The 21,007-nt window shown below is 33.1% G+C and overlaps 1 pseudogene; it reads left to right on the forward strand.

The window, feature by feature from the left end:
* Nucleotides 1–21,007, forward strand: part of LOC143640114 (kynureninase-like) — a 76,087-nt pseudogene that overhangs the window by 14,700 nt on the left and 40,380 nt on the right.

Genomic DNA, 21,007 nt, shown 5'->3' on the forward strand with positions numbered 1-21,007 from the left:
ATGGGTTTCAGCCTTGTGACTCCAAAACATGGCACTTTGGCATTTGAGAAAATTGCAGATGCAAGAAGCCCTCCCTAAACTTCCCTTGCCCTTCTTCCCTGGAGCATATCATAAAACTTTTATTCTAGAAGAATCCTCCATGTGCCTGGAGAAAAGGAATTACTCTAAAGGCATAGGGCTACAGAAAAGAATCAGAAAAGAGTACACTTTGCTAGATTCCTCCCAGTTTATTAACATCATACTTCCTCATGATTATTCACTTCTTCATCAAATTTAGCAGAAAATACACAGATGCTCTTCTGAAGGCTCCTGTGTCAAATAAAACAAATACATTCATGTTTTTTTCTCTTATTATTTTGTCCTTTATTAGAGGTTTCTCTGCCATGAACGTAGCAATGGAAGAGGAAAATATTTTGTCCTCTAGAGTATTACATTACTATATATACTAAGAAAAAAATATATAATCTGTTTGTATGTTTTAACACTTTATGTAATCTAATACAGTACATATTCATATTTATGTACTGTATTTATGTAATATATTATTATGTACTATATTTATGTACTGTATTATTATGTACTGTATTTTGAATTTTTAAAGTTTTAATACATGTAGATCTAGTTCATTTATTTTCATAACTTCTCACAAATCTATTAAATGAATAACTTCATATTAATTTCTCCATTATTCAGGTTAGTGAGCATTTACATTGTTTACAGATTTCTTTTAGTATAAATAATCTTGCAAAAATTATTCTTTTCCACAAATTCTTGTGTACATGTGCATGAATTTTGTATAGTTTGTACCTAGACATGATATGCTGAGTTGTAAGATGAAATTTTTAAATTATTTTTTAAGAATTATAGTACTTTAAAATATTTCAATTTATTGACATTTCTTTTTTAAGTTAATATTATATTTTAATTTTCTCAAAATGATGGGTTGAAAATGGTGTCTGAATTTCCATTTCCCAGATTTCCAGTGAATTAGAAATCTTTTAATGTCTTGTGACTTTTATTATGTTACCTGCTTTTGACACATCTGGATCGTTATAGCTGCCTTTTGGGGGGAGGTAATAATTTTTGTCTGTCTCTTCCTCGCTTACTGTGTGGTTGCTTTTAATATTTACTCTTTTTTCTTTTAGTGTTTTGCAGTTTCTCTACCATATGTCTAATTGTGAAAATAAATTTTCCTCCACTCTCAGAGTTTTTGTTTCCTTCCTGAATCTTGAGTTTACCTTACATCAACTTTTAGAAAAAAATTTAACTATTGTATATTTTGATATTTCTACCCTCTTATTTGGTTTTCTTTCTCTGAAATAGCTCTTTTATGTGGTTAGAAAATTTTAATACTTTTTTTCTTCTGAACGTCATTGTTTTTCAACTATCAGTCTCACTGTGCTGCCTACTATTTAATTTTCTCAGGTTATCTACCAGGTTGCTAATTCAGCTTTTTAACCATATCCAACCTTGTAATTAACCTTTCTGTTAGGCTTTCTTTGTTAAATTCTTAATTCTTTCAAAATTTGCCTCTAATGTATTTAATTTTTACATGTTATTTCTAGTACACTTTCAAATCTGTATCTCTTTTTATATTATACACCATATGTCATTTTTAGGCTTTTATTCATCAATTGATTCATTAATTGATTTATTCATTTAATAGTTTCTTACTCATCATCTGCTTAGTGTCAGATATTGTTACAGTGATAAATGATAAATCATTGCAAATCAGACAAAGCCACCACCATCATGGCACTTGTATTCCAGTCAGAAAACAGAAAGTAAGCCTCTTATGGATTTCATATTACTTGTTAATCACACTAATCATTTGGAGTCACTAGAACACTAAACAATTATCCAATTATTCAAAATGGATCAATTCTAGTTTTTTTTTTTCAGAAATAGAATCATTACCAGCGTAAGCCTGGCCATATTGCTTTTCTGCTTCATAAGTTCATTTGAACACTATATACTCTTAGAAGGATCTTTCCTTTTTTTTACCTCAATACTCACAGTCTCACAGCTCTTTAAAATCCACAGAAACAAAACCATAATTATATATCCCAGTATCAGTCACAACACAGGACTCAAAGGTCATTCTCTGGATTTAAATCTCTGTTGGTTTAAGTCATTTCTTTAATTACTAGTCTTGTCTTACAACTCTTCAACCATTTAAAACCTTCTACTCTTCAGAACAAATGATTTGTCATTCTCTGAATATCGCTGTTCATCAAATTCTCTGAAGAGTCTCTTTGACTTGTTCTAACTAAATAGCTTTTACTGATTTCTCATCCACACACTTTGTAGTACTGAGCCAGAATTGGGGGGAACTTTTCTCTTTTATCCTCACAGATCTTGTAGAGGAGGAAAAATATTTTCTCCCTATAATTTTTGAATTCTTAGTTAGGACAGTTCTCTGTAACAAAAGGTAAATCAATAAGAGAAAAGCAAGTTTATTAACATGTATACCTCATGTGTACACTTGAGGAGCTCAGTGTAATGAGTAAACCTCAAAAAGGTAGCTTGGAATTCAGGAAGAAATATGATCTATGACCTGCAGAAAAGTTGACAGACTGCTAATAAGAGGGTGACTATGAAAAACAAAGAAAATAAGGGTGGGATTTTTTTTTTTTTGCAAATTCGAGGTGGTATCTTCTTCATTGCCAAGAGAATCTAGTGACCTAGAATCTTCTCTTTCTGGAGCAGAAAGGGACACATCCTTACAGATGGCGATTTTTTTACAGATGTATGTTATGTTTCTTTTATAACTTCTGCTCTGTTTTCAGTGTTTCTTCTATGTCTTCAGTTTTTCCAAATAATCCACTCAAAATAATCCTATGCCAAAAGAGCATATGCTGGAGTGGTACAATCTCGTTTCCTCCACCGTATGTGTGCATGCGTGCACACACACACACACACACACACACACACACACACACACACATATATGTATAATTTTTTCTCTTTCCTAAATACCCCATGCTTGAATCTTGTTTCATAAGATCATAACACAGTAAAGATTTCCAGATATAGTCACTATAAATACAAGATGCACAGTTAAGATTCAGCTTTTAAATGATTATTTTTGAATATAAGTATATGCCAAAAAAAGGAAAATTGTTTATTTGAAATCTAAATTTAATTGAGTGTCCTGTATTTTGTCTAACAATCTGACTCTTAGTATCTTTATTTACTGTTATCCTGAAAGTAGCAGTCACCTTTCATTGAAGAATTTGATTCCCCTCTCTCTTTATTATTTCCATCATCACTGTTCCTTTTGCTGATTTTGGTGATTCTGCTATTCCCATAGATGATTCTTCCAATATTCTGTTTTCTAAATTGTTGACCTCCTTTTCTACATGGATTTCATCTTCCACCAATCTTATCAGGAGCATATATCAGACTCCACCATTACCATTAGCTACAGAAATTACGTATTTTTAATTTCAGTCATTCTGTTCTAAAAGCATAGCCTCCTCAATTTCCAGCTCACTGCCTTCTACTGCTTTCTATAATTATCCCATATTGAAAGACCTAAATAAGTTCATTTTACAACCACTTGACTTTTCCTCATCACTCATATCCTCATTTCTCTGCATACTGTTGAATTATGGTATATGTTCTTATAATCACTTCCCTCTTGTGCATATCCCCAACTATTTTATTTCCCCTTGCTTAATTGTACTTACTAGCAAAACTCTAGCCTTGATTAAGTTAACTCAGAACATACTTCATACCTATGCCACACACCTAAACATAACTTTCAAAAACACATATCCTCATAAATGGTCTCAATCTAGTTCATGGCCACTAATCTCAAGTGGTCTTATGGGAATTCCCAATAATATTTTCTTCATATATTCACTCTTTTCAGAAACTATTTCATACATTCTTCTTTCTTATAAAACTTTAAACCTCTACCACTTATTTGTTGATAAACCAAGTAAAAAATTGGAACTAAGAACAGATCATTGTGAAAGGAATGGATGAGGTTTATGAGTGCTGTTTTATTAGTCTGAAAAGGAAGAAAACCTTGCTAGAATAGGATCTAAAGAGAACTGCAGAAAAATTAAGAAACTAAATATGGTCAAATCTTTCCAGAAATTTTATGACATAGAGAAACAAATAGGGCAGCAGCTGAAGAGAAATAATGGGTCAAAGAGACTTTGATAATGAAATAAGTTATAGAATGTTTCCAAGTCCATGAAAATAATCCTATAGGTAAGAAAAAGCTGCTCATCAGCAGATTTCTGGTAGTTGATCACTTGCTCTCCCATCTAAAGCTTTTCCCTTGTTCTTTTTCCTATTTCACTGGTTACTGATTAGGGTTTAGGCATTTTATATACTATTATTTACATCCGACATGCTCTCATTCAGACTTGGAATGTCACTCATACACTAATGACTCCTAAATTTCCATTTCCATCCAGAAGCTCTCCATCAAACTCTACATTTGCATTTCCAAATGGTCTTTTATGATCTTTCCTTGATGAAATTCAGCATCTCTGAAACTCAGTTCTATTCATCTTAAGTCATTTTCTCATTTGTCTTCAATATCTCAAGTTAATGGTTACACAGTCCTTTGTGACTTTTGTTGAAGTCAAACATCTTGATTTCATTTTTACTTTTTTTTCTCCTTAATTTCAAGTCCTGTATGCAGTCTCATTCTCTCTTTTTCAAAATATTTTCTTAAATTCCACTTTTACCAATGTGGAGCAAGATACCATCTTCTCCATGTTGCGATCTTGCAGTAGCCCTCAATTAATCTTTCCTCTTTCTTTGCTTCTTTCTAACCTTTTTTGGAAACACAATATAGAGTGGCTTTTTTAAATTTAAAGGTCAATTTATTCTGTGAGAACTGGTTTATGTCTCCTTTCTTTACTGTATGTCCCCAATATCAAACACAGTGTCTGAGAATCAGTGAATGTGTACTTATGTACTCTTCCAATGGGGGCTTTAGCTATTGGAAGATTGAAGCATATTTCCTCAAAGAATTCTGGTTCGGTTTCTTCTAAATGTCCTTGAGATTAGACGAGGTTAGAACTATTTTAAAACTACTATCTCACAGAAGTTTCTGGACTGTTTAGATAACATAAATTCAAATTCTAAACCCTTGTAAAAATAGGTCTCTGGTTGTGGCATTCCACTTGAGACAGGCCAGTTTCCTTCCCTCCTTCCTTCTGCCCCTCCCTCTCTCCCTTCCTTCTTTCTTTCCTCCTCTTTAGTGATGATGAACCATTCACAGAGTTGTGAAGGAGTCTAGGATTTTTCTGAAAAATCTTGGTTCTAACTTTCCACCTCACTCAGGCCCACGATTACCCAGATTGAAATTATCAGTCTACTCACCAGATTTGACTCTAATTTCCAACATTTATTAAAATTTGTAATGTCAGTTCATTTTATCAGTTTTATTATAAGCTTCCTTGTTAATTTTAAAAGATAACCTTAGTCTAATTTAGAATTTATAGTTGGTCATAGACATTTTGCTTGCAATATTTGAAACAGAGAGAATTTTCCTCTCAATTTAGATTATATAATGTTGGTAGTAGAAAATCTAAAATTATTCGTACGTTACTAGCTATTGTTATTGTTACTGCATAGGTTAAAATAAAAATTAAAGAAAAAAATCTAAGCTTTCATTAGAATTTGAATAGAGTTATTCAACTTAATGAGCATTTAAGCCAAAACATTTAACCCTGAAAGAAAAAAGTTAACACCAACAATATCACTACAAATGTCCATATTCGATATCCTTTATTTCTTCATTTAGAAAATTGAAACATTTCAGGGCTGAGAATTGAGCACAGACCACACATTGATTTAGGAAACTTAGCTGAAAATCTTAGTGAAATCCTATAATTCCTAGAGGTTGTGAAATAAATACCTGGGTTGCTAAGATATGACAACAGCCTCTGGCCAGATTAAACTTATTTCACTGTTTTTCAAATGAATAACATATTAAAGTGGTATTTGTTTATACAAAAAATTCTTTCTATCTTATTTATGTGACAAAATTTTCCACTACAAATATATATGAATATATTTTTTATATATTTGTTTTACACACACACACAAACACACACATATATGAATATTTGAATGGATACAAATTCAATGGTGTAAATCAATTGATGGATCTTTCTGAGAAATGTACATAAGAGTAGATTTCTAAAAACGGCTCTTAGTTTGGCATATTCTACAAATAAATATCAGTGGAAGAGGATGTGTAGTCTAGAGAACAGAATAAAATTTCACAAAAAGACTAGTGTTAATCTAGAATTTGAATTGATACAGCACACTATGCAACACTTCAATGGTCCAGCACTGTTTCATTTGGCTTAATAAAAAGAACTAATGTGGGAAACTTTTAAGTAGCTTCTAGATAGGAAGGAGGAGAAAGAAGTTCAGATGAATTTGTAGAGGAGGAAAAACATTCCTTTCTCCTCTCATCTTAGATTCTCTGACTGGGACCCTGAACACTAGGCCAAAAAAGACAACAGAAAAGATGCAGAAGTTTATGGACATGTGCACCACACATACTATTGGGAGAACTCAGTGATAAGTAAGTCAAAAAAACTGGTTAGAACTTGAGCTCATAACAGCATCTTATCAAAGAATAATAATTTTGCAGAGAATTGATAAGACCAAGATCCTCGGAACTTCTAGAAGTGGCAAATAAAGGAAAGGCATATAGTGAAAGACAGGGCTATTTAGGTTTGTTTTGTAGATTTCTCTACTGGTATCCCAGGACTAGGGATCTAGAGAATTGTAATATTTGACTGGGGTGTTGCTCCATGGTAGGATGCCTGCTTAGCATGTGGAAGACCCTGAGTTTACTCCTAGCACTGTGAACATACACATGCATACACACTCACTCACTCTGTCTCTCATAAACACACACACACACACACACACACACACACACACACAAACACACACACAAATTGTACTTTTCCTTGCTGTATTTTCCTTGCTGAGGGAAGTAAGATAGAGTTTTCCTTGTGTATGTGTATCTTTTTAATTGCCTTTAGTCAAAATAATCCTTATGTCAAAATGGTATATTTTGGGATGTCATACAATGAACTGGTTCACAAATATAATATTTTGCAGTTAATGAAAGTACATGCCCTGATTCAACTACAATATTATATTCACATTTATATCTTGTATCATTGAAAAAAGAAAAGCTATAAATCTGAACATGCTACAGCTGAAGAAAAATATTTTTTAATTAGTTTGGCCTAGGGTTAAATATTTTTGAATTAAAAAAAATTAAACGGAACTTTTTCACAGCTTTTTTCTTTTGAGGTAAAATTGGCAAATCAAATTTATACGAATTTATAATACACAATGTGGTGTTTCAATATATGTGTCCATCACAAAATGATTAAATCAACCTTAATTAACATAGGCATCACCTCAAACACTTATTTTTTGTAGTTAAAATTACAAATTGCTACACTTTAGCAATTTTCAAGTTTACAATACATTATTAATAACTACATCACCATGCTGTAGAGTAAATCTCCAGAATTTATTCATCCAAGCTATACTTTATGCCCTTCCTCAAACACCTCCTCTGATCACCCCTGCCACCCGCTAGCAGTCACTATTCTACTCTCTGCTTCTATAAGTGGGGCTGCTCGGAGTCCACATATAAGTGAGATCATGCAGTTTTTCTCTTTCTGTGTCTGGATTGTTTTTACATAGCATAATATCTTCCAGGTTTTTTCATGTCATTGCAAATGGCAGAGTACCCTTCTTTTTAAATACTGAGTAGTATTCTTTTGTATGTATGTGTATGCTTCTGTGTTTGTGGATTTTCTTGATTCATTTATCTGGTAATGGATACTTAGGTTATTTCTGTATTTTGGCTACTGTGAATAATACTAGAATATAAATGGGAATGTACATATCTCTTTGAAATACTAATTAAACTTCCTTTTGATATATACCTTGAGGTGGGATATACTATACTGTGTAGTAGTTCTATTTTTAATTTTTGATAATCCTCCATAGTTTTACCCTAATGGCTGTACTAATTTACATTCCTACCTACAATGTAAAAGGGTTCCATTTTCTCCATATTCTCCCTGACACATCTTTTTGACAACAGACATTCTATCAGGTTTGAGGTAATAGCTCATTGTTATTCTTGCATTTCCCTGATGATTAGTAATAATGAGCATTTTCTCATATTCCTTTTTGCCATTTTGTAACCCATTTATGTTCTCTTATATTGAGTTTAAGTTTCTCATATTTTGGATATTATCTCATTATCAGATGTATAATTTGCAAATATTTTCTCTGAGTTCATAGGTTGTCTCTTTCTGCATGTTTCTCTGCAGATGCTTTGTAGTTTGATACAATCACATTTGTCTTTTTTGATTTTCTTGCCTGTGCTTTTGAGGTCCAAAAATCATGCTATCTAAAAACCAAGACTATTTTGATTCCTTTTTTCTAATTTGAATGCCTATCATTTATTTGACTTGTCTAATTGCTCTGGATAAAACTTCTAGTATTATGTTGAACAGAAGTGGTGAAAATGGTTGTATTAGTTGATTTTGCATTACTACAATAAAATACCACAGAAAATTAAATTTATTAAGATAAAAGTTTTATTAAACTTACCATTCTTACCATTTTGAATGTTCAGAGTCAAAAATAGCATAGTATAGGCTTGATAGGAGTTGCCTCTTGACTACATAATGGCAATGACTGGGAATTTATGTTAGAACAAAATGCTCACAGCTCCTCCTAGAATACAGGGAGAAAAAATTGTGGACCAGGCTCTCCTAATCCCTTTCAAGGGCACACCCCCAATTACCTAAGGGCCACCCAAAATTCCCTACCTCCTAAAGTTTTTATCACCTCCATATAGCCAAGTTTTTGGCACATGTGCCTTTCTCATCAATGAAAATAGAAATATCAAAGTATATATCTCATCAGTTTGCCTTGAGGATAGTGTGAGATAATACTATTGACAAAAAATAATGACTGTGCTTTAATGGATACAAGAAAATATTTTAGCTTGAGCCAAATATGAGTGACCATATCACAGGAACATTGATTCAAGTGACACTGATTGGCATGTTTTCATATACATGGAAGAGGACAGATAAGCTTTTATAGTCACAGAGAAAAAAAAAGTTCTAAATAAATATATTTACCAATTTTATTGGTGGAACCGACTGTCTAGGAGGAAGACTACAGCAAGGTGGGGAAATCACAGGTATAGGTTTTATAGCATACTTAACTTTAAGGTTAGTGGAAGCTACAGGTCTGCTAAGCTTAGCAATATATTCTGAGAAGCTCATCTGATAGTTATGAAAATGTCAGGTCAGATACCAAACTTAAGGCACATGGCTATTTAAGTGGCTATGACAGCACAAGATAATTTTGTTTCAGAAGTAGCAGTAAGAATTCATACCATAATATAAAGTATCAGCTATAATAAAGCTGTCAGGATTTTGGTTTTTGACCACACTTCAAAGAAATTTTCTTACTGTAGGAAAGACATATGCCACTCCAAGCAATGTGAGCTTATTGTGTCCATCTAGTATGCCTGTGGGGCAGGATTTTATTTAGTGCTGGAGATGTAAAAGGAGACTATTCTCATTGCCTTGATTTCAGACATTATTCACCTTGCGATGAACAGGGAAGCACCTTTTAATTCCTACCACTTGTTCACCACCTTGTAGTATCAAAGGGAAAAATCAGTGTGGAAATAGGAGAGGAAGGTTTCCTTGATGAGGTGAAGATGGTCCCTTCCTTAAATGGTTATGCTAAATCATAAATTCCTAAATTGACTACATATTTCCAATGGCCTCTCCTTGACAAACCTTATCCTGGAATCAATCTAATTGATTTATTATTCTATTTACTGTCTATTGTTTTAAAATGGAACTCTATCAAAAATATGTCTTTGGATATAAAATGTGAATTATGTTTTCTTAACATCTAGTGCAGCCTTATAGACATTAAGGTACATTGCCTATTTTTCTTAGTGTTGGTGAGAAAAACATCATTCCTATTACACAAGTCTAATTACCTTTAAGAGACACCATAAGAACTCAGAATAATGATGGCATCATTACTGTTATTGCACTCTGAATTCTTAAGTGACCATTGTATTCTCTGTCTTTGGGTCTCTTTCTAGTGCCAAAGCCCTCACTCAAAGGAATTAGATCAGACTATGATTGTGTAGTGGATATGATATCTTTGCATGCTTTCTCATTGGAAAATATATGTCTATTATGACTGTTAACTATAGTGCACATATCATAATTTTAAGGCATGTAATTATGTCAGTTTTAAAGTTCTAGTGCATATGAATAGATCCCAAAACCATTTATGCTATTGTATTTTGCTATGTAGCTCTTTTTTTTCAAGCAAAATAAAATGGTTCATTATTTCTTTTTGCTACTTACAACTTCAAAAAGGAATAGAATTTTTAGCTAGTTATGTGTTTGTGACTCTAGATATCATTTGATAAAATGAGTCAAGTGGGAAACTTCCATTTCTTTATGATGATACCTCAAATGTGTCCTTATCTCTAAAATCAGTAAGAGGGAGGAAGTACAGAAATCCTCCTACCTTGTTTAACTTTCATGCATCTTTAGAACTTATAATAAAGGAACTAGATTTTGATATGTTTATTTTGCAGGAGCCAAGGAGAAATAAATAGCCCTAATGAATGCTTTGACCGTTAATTTACATCTCCTACTTGTAAGTTTCTTTTCCCACCAATGTTTAGAATACACTCATTTATGGGATCTGATGTATTTCTATTTTTAATTCATGAGATTCTGATGGTTTGCTTATTTAAAAATAAGTTGTGAGGTTATGTTCATTTTTACCAGGAAATGATGGCCCATGACATAATGGTTTCTACATAATCATGGAAAAGTTGACTCTTACAAGAAATTCAGAATAATGAAGAGTTCTTAGCTCAGAACTAAAAAAGAGAGTCATAGTGGATAAAAAGAAACACTGCTTGCAAGAACACAAAGCAAAGATGTATAGTTACCAGCAAAGCACTGAGTTTTTCAGAAAGACATTATCTAGTACACAGATCTTTAGCAGAGAGAGATTATGGATCAGTATACATTTTTATAGTCATGGTTGAGGAGAAGCTTAAAAATACCTGAAACACAGAAAGTAAACTGTTGAAAAGAAATATAGTACCTTAAATGAGCTACTGTATTTAAAGTACTTCTTACATGTTAAATATCTAATAAATAATTTTATCTCAAAATGTCAGATGTATTCAGAATTTGGTATGTAGTGTCTATTGTAATTGATGCTTTGAAAAAAATTGACTTCACTTTCTTTAGTATTATTTGAAAACATATCTGTAAATCCAGGCATAACTCATTTTGACTCCCAGGTATATTATTTAATGTCCATTTGATATTGGACAAAGTTTTCATCATCTGTAAGTTTTAAAGTTCTTCTTTCTAAAAATGACAATAATACCTACCTCATAGATCTGCACAAGGTTTGAATGTGATATGTAAGAACTTATTAAGCAGTTGGGCCAATAATTAACAGCCAAAATATGGCAGCTGTCAATCTTATTATTATTGTCAAACTCCTTATCTAAGAAATATGTGGAGAAATGAAGGGGCCCCCTGGCCAAATGAGTACTTTGTGCTAGTGCCTCTAAAAAAGACAGCTGCTTCATGTTAAAGCTGAAGTAGTTTTAGTTGGACCTAAAATAAATGCCATAAAATAACATTGGAAAAGTGATGTATTAGAAACAAAATTGGTAGTGCAAGATAAGTCATTGTAAATAAAACACACAAAGAACATGATGTTTCAGTCTGATACTAGAGAATTTACTAATAAATACTTTGGGAAGATAATTTTTCAACTAACATTTAAGTATACTTTGGGAATTTGTTTGTATCTGATTTACATTTCCCCCTGAGTTTGCTATTCCATTGATAAACATAATGAGCTGATACCTTCTTCCTTTCATCATTCATTGGAAACAGGGCTAATTGAAAAGCTACCCCTGACAGATATCTTAGATGTTTAATTAATTAATGCCTTTAAATTTTGAAGATTCTAAAATGAAAGTGTGGAATCAACTGAACAAATGCAGAAATTGTATATTAATGCTTTCTCAATAAATCCATTTCATTGCAGTTATCATTTTTTAAGCCTACACCAAAATGGCATAAAATTCTTCTAGAAGCCAAAGCCTTCCCTTCTGATCATGTAAGGATTTCTTCAAATTACATTTGTGCTCTTTCTACTCTTCCTAGAGGGACATGATTTGCCTGACTTGAATGTTTATTCACTAGTCTTTTCTGAATAATCTTACCCTAAAAAGATCTGTCAAATGCTTTTGATTTAAGAATTGTTTATAGATTGTAGATTTATTTGTTTTGTTCAAGTAAAACATGAGTTAAGGGAGGGAAGGATTGAATAGGAACATTGATTTATTAGTTTTTTTTAAAAGACACTGAAGAAACCGCTGGTCTACATGAAATACTCTCTCGTGTATTTCACCTTAAGAGAAGTGTAAGGCCAAGTTGTACACATTTGACATATAAACCCCTGCAGCTTCTATAATTTGGCGCCAAGAAAGTCACACAGAATGATTAATAGGTTTCACATATGATGCTCCCAGGCTATTAAGCCAATATTTGAACAATTACTTCTTTCAGTTCAGAATTACTGTGAAGAATTTAAAGACCTGCTCTCTTCTCTTCTACTTGCCAACATGCAGTAAATTAATGGAATGAAAAGTTCTTGCACCACTGAGAGGATATCTGTTTCACACATCCTACATGAATTGCATATTTCTTGCATAAATGATAGAGTTACTATCAGAGGCTTTAGTTGGAAGTGCCCACAGTTTGAAGTCTTATGAGTTAATTGTAATCTTGAGACTCATCTTTTAGCATTACTAGATGATAACAAGTTAGCATGAATGAGGGACATGTCTTATCATGGAAAACAGTTTTTCTTATTTGCTTATTGCTGCTTCTTCAAAGAAATAACTCATGAACTAATTTATATAGTACTTTCCATTACTCTTTCTTCTTAAAATTGTGGTGGTTAAACCTTATTTGATTTTTTAAAGAATAAAGAGTTTCGGGACTGGGGTTGTAACTCAGAGGAACAGCACTTGCCTTGCATTAGTGAAGCACTGGGTTTGATCCTCAGCACCACATAAATATAAAATAAAGATATTGTGTTCACCTATAACTAAAAAATAAATATTAAAAAAGAATAAAGAGTTTGAATTACCAAATTTTTATTTTTATAACTTAGATTTTTTTCTAATAACTACTGAAATGCTTTATAGCATATAAATACATTTCATTTAATTACGAGATTTCAATATCTATCATACTCCCATTTTATAAAGATTCCAGTCTTCTTGTAGTAGAGAGTATATTACACACACACACACACACACACACACACACACACACACACACACACAGTTAACAGGTAAGACATTTGACAAATAGCAATAATTATAAAAACTTAAAAGTAAATGGAAGGAGCCAGCACAGTGGCACATGCCTATAAAATCCCAGCAGCTCAGTAAACTGTTGCAGAAAGATCATGAGTTCAAAGCCAGCCTCAGCAACTTAGCAGGACTCTGTCTCAAAATAAAGTACAAATATGGCTGGTGATGTGGCTTGATGGTTAAGTGCCTCTGGGTTTAATCCTTGGTATGATCAATCAATAAAAATAAAATAAAATAAATTTTATTAATGAGTTTTCCTCCAATATTAATGTAATTAGTCTACATTGACTTTAAAAGAAGTCAGATTTAGCACAGCACAAAACTGATAAAAACTTGGTGTATATCTCAATTGTTAGGCTACAAGTATTGAACTGATTTCATTCAGCTCAAGTTGTTTACAAGTCTAAATATAGATTCATTCATATTTTTTACTAAGTAATCATCATTAGTTATAAGGTGATATACTAATTATTTGTAAATTATTTTTCTTTATGTTTGGATCAGTATCTTTCAATATGGAGAATATTTTACTCTTAAGTTAGAAATATTAGGTACTATTCAGATGAAAGATATGCAAGTGATGCTTTTTGGGAAAATAGTATATTGACAAATGCAATATTAATTTCCAACAGATTTCTCTTGCTATATGATATTCGATGGGATTGCACTTTTGGGTGTTTTATTGGATGGGTGTGATGAGAAAACAACCAATAGGTATACAAATAGTAAAGATTAACCTAAAACTTGAAGAACAAATAAGCAAGTATACTTTTGTAATGACTTGTACTTTAAAAAGAATACTTCTATTTTATTATAATTTCTTTTTAAATTGTCATTTCTTATAGAAAAAAGTTCAAATTCTGCTCATTATTAAGGTTTTGAAGAGCATTAATGCAGTGGAAAATTTTCACCTTTAGTTTTCCTTATGGTGAGACAGTTCATGCTGAAATTATAAATATGTGATAAGAGTATTATTGTCAATATTATGTAACTTATACCTAACTTGACATAGGGAGAAGAAATATTAAGGATGGAGGATATTCTTGAAGTAATTGAGAAGGAAGGAGACTCTATTGCAGTGATCTTGTTCAGCGGGCTGCATTTTTACACTGGACAGCTCTTCGATATGCCTGCCATTACAAAAGCTGGACAAGCAAAGGTATGCACATTATTTTCTCCTTCCAGCTCACCCAGCCATTGCTTCACCTGCACTTCTAGTGAAGTACCTTGGTTTCTGGCACTGTGAATTTATTATAAGGAGTTTTTTTCTTTAAAAAAGAGGAAGGCTGGTATAAATTTTAAAAAATGCACTCTGTTCTTTTTTTGCTTTTGATGTCTCTATTTAAAAAGCCAAGTTTTGCATGTCTGTGGTCAGCTTCACTTAGGAACAGCTGCTGTCTGAAGTCTGCTTCTAGTGAGCAGCACAGGCAAGCTCCCCACAGGTGATGTCACTGGTATTCAGCTGCTCAGATAGCAGGAAGCAGAGCAAACACCCAGCCTTGTAACTCCATGTGAGGACTGATAGATCTTTGCCTTGATACTTTGCCATTCTGTAATTCATCCTAAATATAAATTGGTTCTCATTTAACCCTAGATACATAAAGATGGAGAAATGTAGGATCAAACTTTATCAAGAAATTGAGTATTCACTCAAGGTACTTAGGAAGGCCATTTAATTTCTACGAATCTCAAGAATTTTTTTCCTTATACATTACTACATTAAACTTAAATTTTTGACCACTTCTAAATTGTGTCTTTTTTGTAAATAAGTGTTTACCCAGAGTGCTTCTGGTGTTTATCTCCCTAATAAAATAAATAAATAAATAAATAAATAAAGGGAGTAAAATTCAATGCTCATAATTTACATTTAAAATTCTAAAGTAAGAATTCTATTTGATTCACCATGTATTTAAAAAGATGACAATGGAATTTTATTCTGGACATTAATTAGTTATGGAATTCATACGTATGTTAAGTCTAGTTAATATATTCAGTTATTGAAGCTAATGAGTGGAACTAATGAAAAGAAATTTAGCACTGTTATCAGCAGTCTCTAGGAATCCCCAACCAGGACTTCCAACTGGTTTGATGGATAACTGTGAAAGTGGTGGAGTACAAAAGATATAAAGATAATGTATTCTTAGTTTAGACATTAAATGTTAAGCACCAAAATAAAGGGAGGCCAATAAAAAACATCATATTTTAAAATGTTATGCAAATAATCACCAGTCCTTGATTCTTAGTATATATACATCCACGTGTTATTTAACTACCTAAATATGAGACAGAAAGAGAAGAAAGGCAATGGATTTTTGCATCATCACACTGTCTAATGTTCAAATCCTGGCTAGGTCATTTAATTATTATATGATAAAGTCAAGTTTCTTGACTTTTCTGAGTCTCTATTTTTAAAAATACTAATCTGAGATAGCATCTACTTCAAATTCAGTATGCAAATATAGAGTACAAAACACCTCTTTTCTATACCAACTAAATGTATATACACCTCATTGTTCTTTGCCTTCCTATCCCTAATGATTTAACTACTACTCATCAACTCAACTACTACTACTACTGCAAGAAAGCTCTAGTCTACTCTTAGAGCAGAAAACTGTCACCCACGCTCATGTACCTGCTACACCTGGATGTCCTATCCTATATGCACCTTGAGATCAGCTTGGTTCAAATAGATTTGTCTCCCACAAAATGTTCCTACTGTTTTATACTACCATTCGGCTACACCTTCAGATTCATCTCATCCCTCCTGTCATTAATCACTCACTTTTTAATTCCACTCTTAGAGTCTGTCTTTCCCTTCATCTTGCTGAATCAGGTAGGAAGCATTTCAGCTGCAGTAAACAACATCCCAACAAAATCAACCAAAAAAGCAGGAATTCCTTTTCTAACCACAGAAGACTTGAGGTTGTAGTCTGACTGGCATCTCCAGAGTTCTCTTCAGTTTTCTCACACTTTTCACATTACAGTCCTAAGGTGGAGTTGTCCCAAATCCAAATATCCCATTTCTATTTAAGAAAAAGAGAAGAAAGAAGGGAGAAGTATCAGTGCAGCCGCTTCATCTGTCCCTTTCATCTGAAGTGCTAAAGCTTTCCCAGAAAAACCTAGCAAATTCCTTCTTGTGACTCACTGCCTTCTGAAGTGGCAGCTAAAAAAGAACATGGGTGAAGAAAGAGTTCACATTTATAGCCCCATAGGAGAGAAGGACTAGGAAAAAGTGGTTGGAAAAAGATTTGGGCTTGATAAGGCACAATGTTTCCCATTTGTGCGCCGCAGGATCTCATGGTTTCTAACTAGGTCATGTGGCACTTTCTATTTGAGTGCAAACATCTGTTAGACTCAACCACAAGCTGTATTTATTTATTTATTTATTTATTTATTTATTTATTTATTTATATTATGGCACTGGGGATTGAATCCACAGGTGTTTTGCATCTGAGCTATATCCCAAGTATTTTTCCCCCCTTTGAGACAGGGTCTTGCTAAGTTGCTGACACTAGCCTTAAACTTGCAATCTTTCTGCCTCAGCGGCTGAGTTACTGGAACTATAGGCATGTGCCACTGCTCCTGGCTCAGCTATTTAAATTATTAATAAATAAAAATCACAGTCATGGCCCAATCAGTCTGGAAAAAAATTAATAAATAAAGTACTGGGTACAGTGACATGTACCTCTTGTTCTAGCCACTTGGATAGCTAAAGAAGGAGGATCACTTGATCCCAAAAATTTGTGGTCAGCAAATCTCTCTTAAAGAAAAATAAAAAAGGCAGCAGCAGAATATAAATGAAGACATTATTAATAAGGTATTTTAGTAAAATCAAAGACACCCAGGTAACATTCATATAACCTTCACATATAAACATTAGCCTCAAGGAACCATCTAATTAAGAAAAATATAATTTTTTTCTTGAACAATTTTGAAATTCTTCTAGGAGATAAATAAATGACTGATCAAAGTTTTGACAGAAAGCTTGGCTATTATCTTTCCAGGTCTAAAAATAAGGAGTGAGCTCTCATGAACTATTTTTATAGAAGAGTATCAAAAATATTTGCATATGATATCATGTGAGCAAAGAATCGACTAGGAAAAATTATTATCAAACACAACTGTATATAAATATAATAAGAATTGGCATGGTTTATGGATTTCTATTTATAATAAATTAACCTTGCTGGGCAAGATGTCACATGCATGTAATCCCTGAGACTCCAGAGGTTGAGGTAGGAAAATCAAAATATTGAGTTCAACCCAAGCAATTTAGCAACAAACTGCTCCGTGGCACATAGCTATAATCCCAACTTCAACTACTCAGGAGGCTGAGGCAGGAGATTGTAAATTGGAGACAAGCCTCAGCAATTTAGTGAGACCCTGTCTCTCTCTCTCTCTCTCTCTCTCTCTCTCTCTCTCTCTCTGTAAGTGAAGATAACCTCAACGTTTTATTAGTGTAATAAAACAATGAAGTTTAGAACTTGATCACTTGGCCTTTTCTCATCTTATCTTCTCCCAGTTCCAAATGCTTGTATCTCTCTTTTTTTTTTTTTGAGAGAGAGAGAGAGAGAGAGAGAGAGAGAGAGAGAAATTTTTTAATATTTATTTTTTAGTTCTCAGCGGACACAACATCCTTGTTTTTGTATATGGTGCTGAGGATCGAACCCGGGCCGCACGCATGCCAGGCGAGCGCGCTACCGCTTGAGCCACATCCCCAGCCCTTGTATCTCTTAATAGCCAGCATTCTCTTAGATCTGCACTTAGGCTCAACACAGTCAAGCCTCAATACAACCTTCTTTGTAGTTTAGCTTTTTGCCACTCTGTTTCCTGTCATATGCCATTTTCCCTTGTGCATACAGATAATTCTTGCCCTTCTTGTACTGTGTCACTTTATGACCTTGGCATTTAGTACATTTCTTATAGAACATCCAGTGGATCTTAGGAATGTTCACCATATTTGCAGGAGTCTTATCGGCAAGGAAAATAAAAGAAAGACCCTGTCTCAAAATAACAAGAAAAAAGGGCTGAGAATGTAACTTAATGACAGAACATCTCTTGCTTCAATCCCTAGTATTCCAAGAAACAAAAAGAGAAGATGTATAATAAATTACCCATGGCCTTGAACTCATCCATGCAGGAGCCAAACATCAATAACCTGAAATATGTTAGGGAGGCTCAGTCCCCAAGAACCTAAGTTTTTGAAGCTATTGCTAAGAAGTTTTCAGCAGGTGTTTTATTTAAGATTTGACTAAATGAACCATGGGAGAAAGAATGATTAATTCTCCATAGAAGAGAAACATGGAATCCAGATGTTGTTTTAGGATTACAGATATGGGGAAAATCAAGCCTCTTAGTTGTCAATCAGAATTTGTGATTTTGCAACCACTCTCTTCAGTGCTATCAAGGATAACTGTTTCTCTTTATCAAGCTTCATAACATCTAATTTCAGTATCTCCCAAAGAAGACATTACATATAGAGTTTCTGTAAATGATGAGTATTGTATTAAAAAAAATTAGTTTCTTAAGGGCCAGGATATTTTCTCTAGTATTCCAGTTTTCATACCACTTAACAAACCAAGGAAGGCTAAGTCTATGTTAAGCTGAAAAATTGAAAGTGTTTCAATATGGAAAGTATACAACATTTGATGTATGATGGTTGAATTTCCTACAACTCATCTGATTTTTTTTCACTTACTTCTTTAAGAATGGAAAAAGAGGCTTTGTGTCATAGCAATCAAAAGGAAATTCCAAATGATCTTAAATGGGAAAAAAATCCACAATAAAATATGAGAGATTTCTCCAATAGAATTCCTCACACTCTAGTTCTTTCACTAAATTATTTAGGCAACAAGATTAGGCAAAAGTTAGTTGAGTTGAGGAGAACATATCTTCCCAGCAAATAATTTGTCCTAAGGAAAGTAGCATAAAAAGAAGAAACTATCTTATTGTCTTTAAAAGCTGTTTTTAAGTGGACAAATTTAAGAGAGAGATCTTCAAGAATTATCCCATAGACTTTCATGCAATATTGTCAAGTTTGACATAAATTAAATATTAAAAAAACAGATTAGGTTGAGGAATTGATTTTTGAGAATGATAAAGTAATAAGTAGAAAAAATATTTTATGGGGAGAGTATACTTTGATCTCACACTTAATGGGACTGTCTCCATACATAACTATGGATACCATCTATATAATTATCATGGGTACATTAAGTAGGTGCTTTAAATCTACTTTATAATGAAACTGGCCCGCATTAATAATTAAATGTTAAAAGTCATCATGCATCTGAAAAGTCAGCTATGCTTTCTTAGGAGGGCTGCAATAGGTTAAATACATGTCCTGGTTGAATTTCCTAGAACTCACCTATCCCAGCTGATTACCATCACTCTTCCACTTGTGCCACTCTTGTGGCATAAATATTCAAATCTTTGTGATTTGGCATATATCTAAATTGTCAATATCATATTTCCCACTGCTTTTCTTTACATAATTTGTCACATAATTTGTGTATCATCAAAGCCAGACCCTGGGAATGTCACCCATACACACAGGGAATGTCCAGATAAGAGACCTTCTGCCTCCATGTTTTGTATTTGTGTATTTGTGTGTCTTTGTTTATGAGCAACTAAACAAAAGCATAAAAAAAAATAGAGAGATGACAAAACAAAAGCATGAAAGATATGTTTGTTTTTCATGCTTATATTGTGGCAGTCTTGCAGTAAAGGGCAAAGTGAAGTATATTTTACAGGCCCAACTCGTATTTTACTTGAATGACTCTTGTAAAAATCTGAATGTGAAACACTTGACCTTCATTATTAAAATTTTCTTACTCCTATGTGCCAAGATGAATTTATCTTCCTGTTGGACTTCCATAGCATGATGGAAAATGTCTCGCTGACTACCTTTTGCATTGCCTTATAATTATGGCTGTGCCTATGCTAACTCTCCAATTTAGAAAGCTAAATTGTCTGTAGACGGTTCAGTGACTGATTAAGGATGAACCCTGAGAACCTCACAGACTCCTGACAGTGCTTTGTCCACAATGATTTATCTTTAAACACGTACCTGTACCTTTTAGGCCAGCAAATGGTTAAGAGTATGTATATCAGCAAAAGTGTTGGTCAGGCTAATTTGATGGATCACAGTGTTCCAAAAACAAAATAAAATGAAACAAACAAAACAAAAATAGCAGAACTGTGTTCATTAAATATATTTTGAAATTTCTGCAGAATGGTTTATATGGCTACTTATTCTGAAAATTGAGATACTTTTTGTAAATTTCTTCAAATTCCATTTGTATTCTTTGACTCAGTTAGGACATAATGATTTTTTTTAAGTCATTAAAAATTAAGTGAACTAAATTATGCTCGGAAAATTACCTTAAGCTATTTCCCCATTTTGGACCTCTGAAATAAATCAAACAAACTATTTTGTGTGAGGTCCTTCACAGGCTAGAAAAAGCCTGTGGAAGAGAATAATCAAATAGTCCTATAGAAATTGTTTTCTTT

This window comes from Callospermophilus lateralis, unplaced genomic scaffold (genome assembly GCF_048772815.1).
Source record: "Callospermophilus lateralis isolate mCalLat2 unplaced genomic scaffold, mCalLat2.hap1 Scaffold_122, whole genome shotgun sequence".
Taxonomy (NCBI): Eukaryota; Metazoa; Chordata; class Mammalia; order Rodentia; family Sciuridae; genus Callospermophilus; species Callospermophilus lateralis.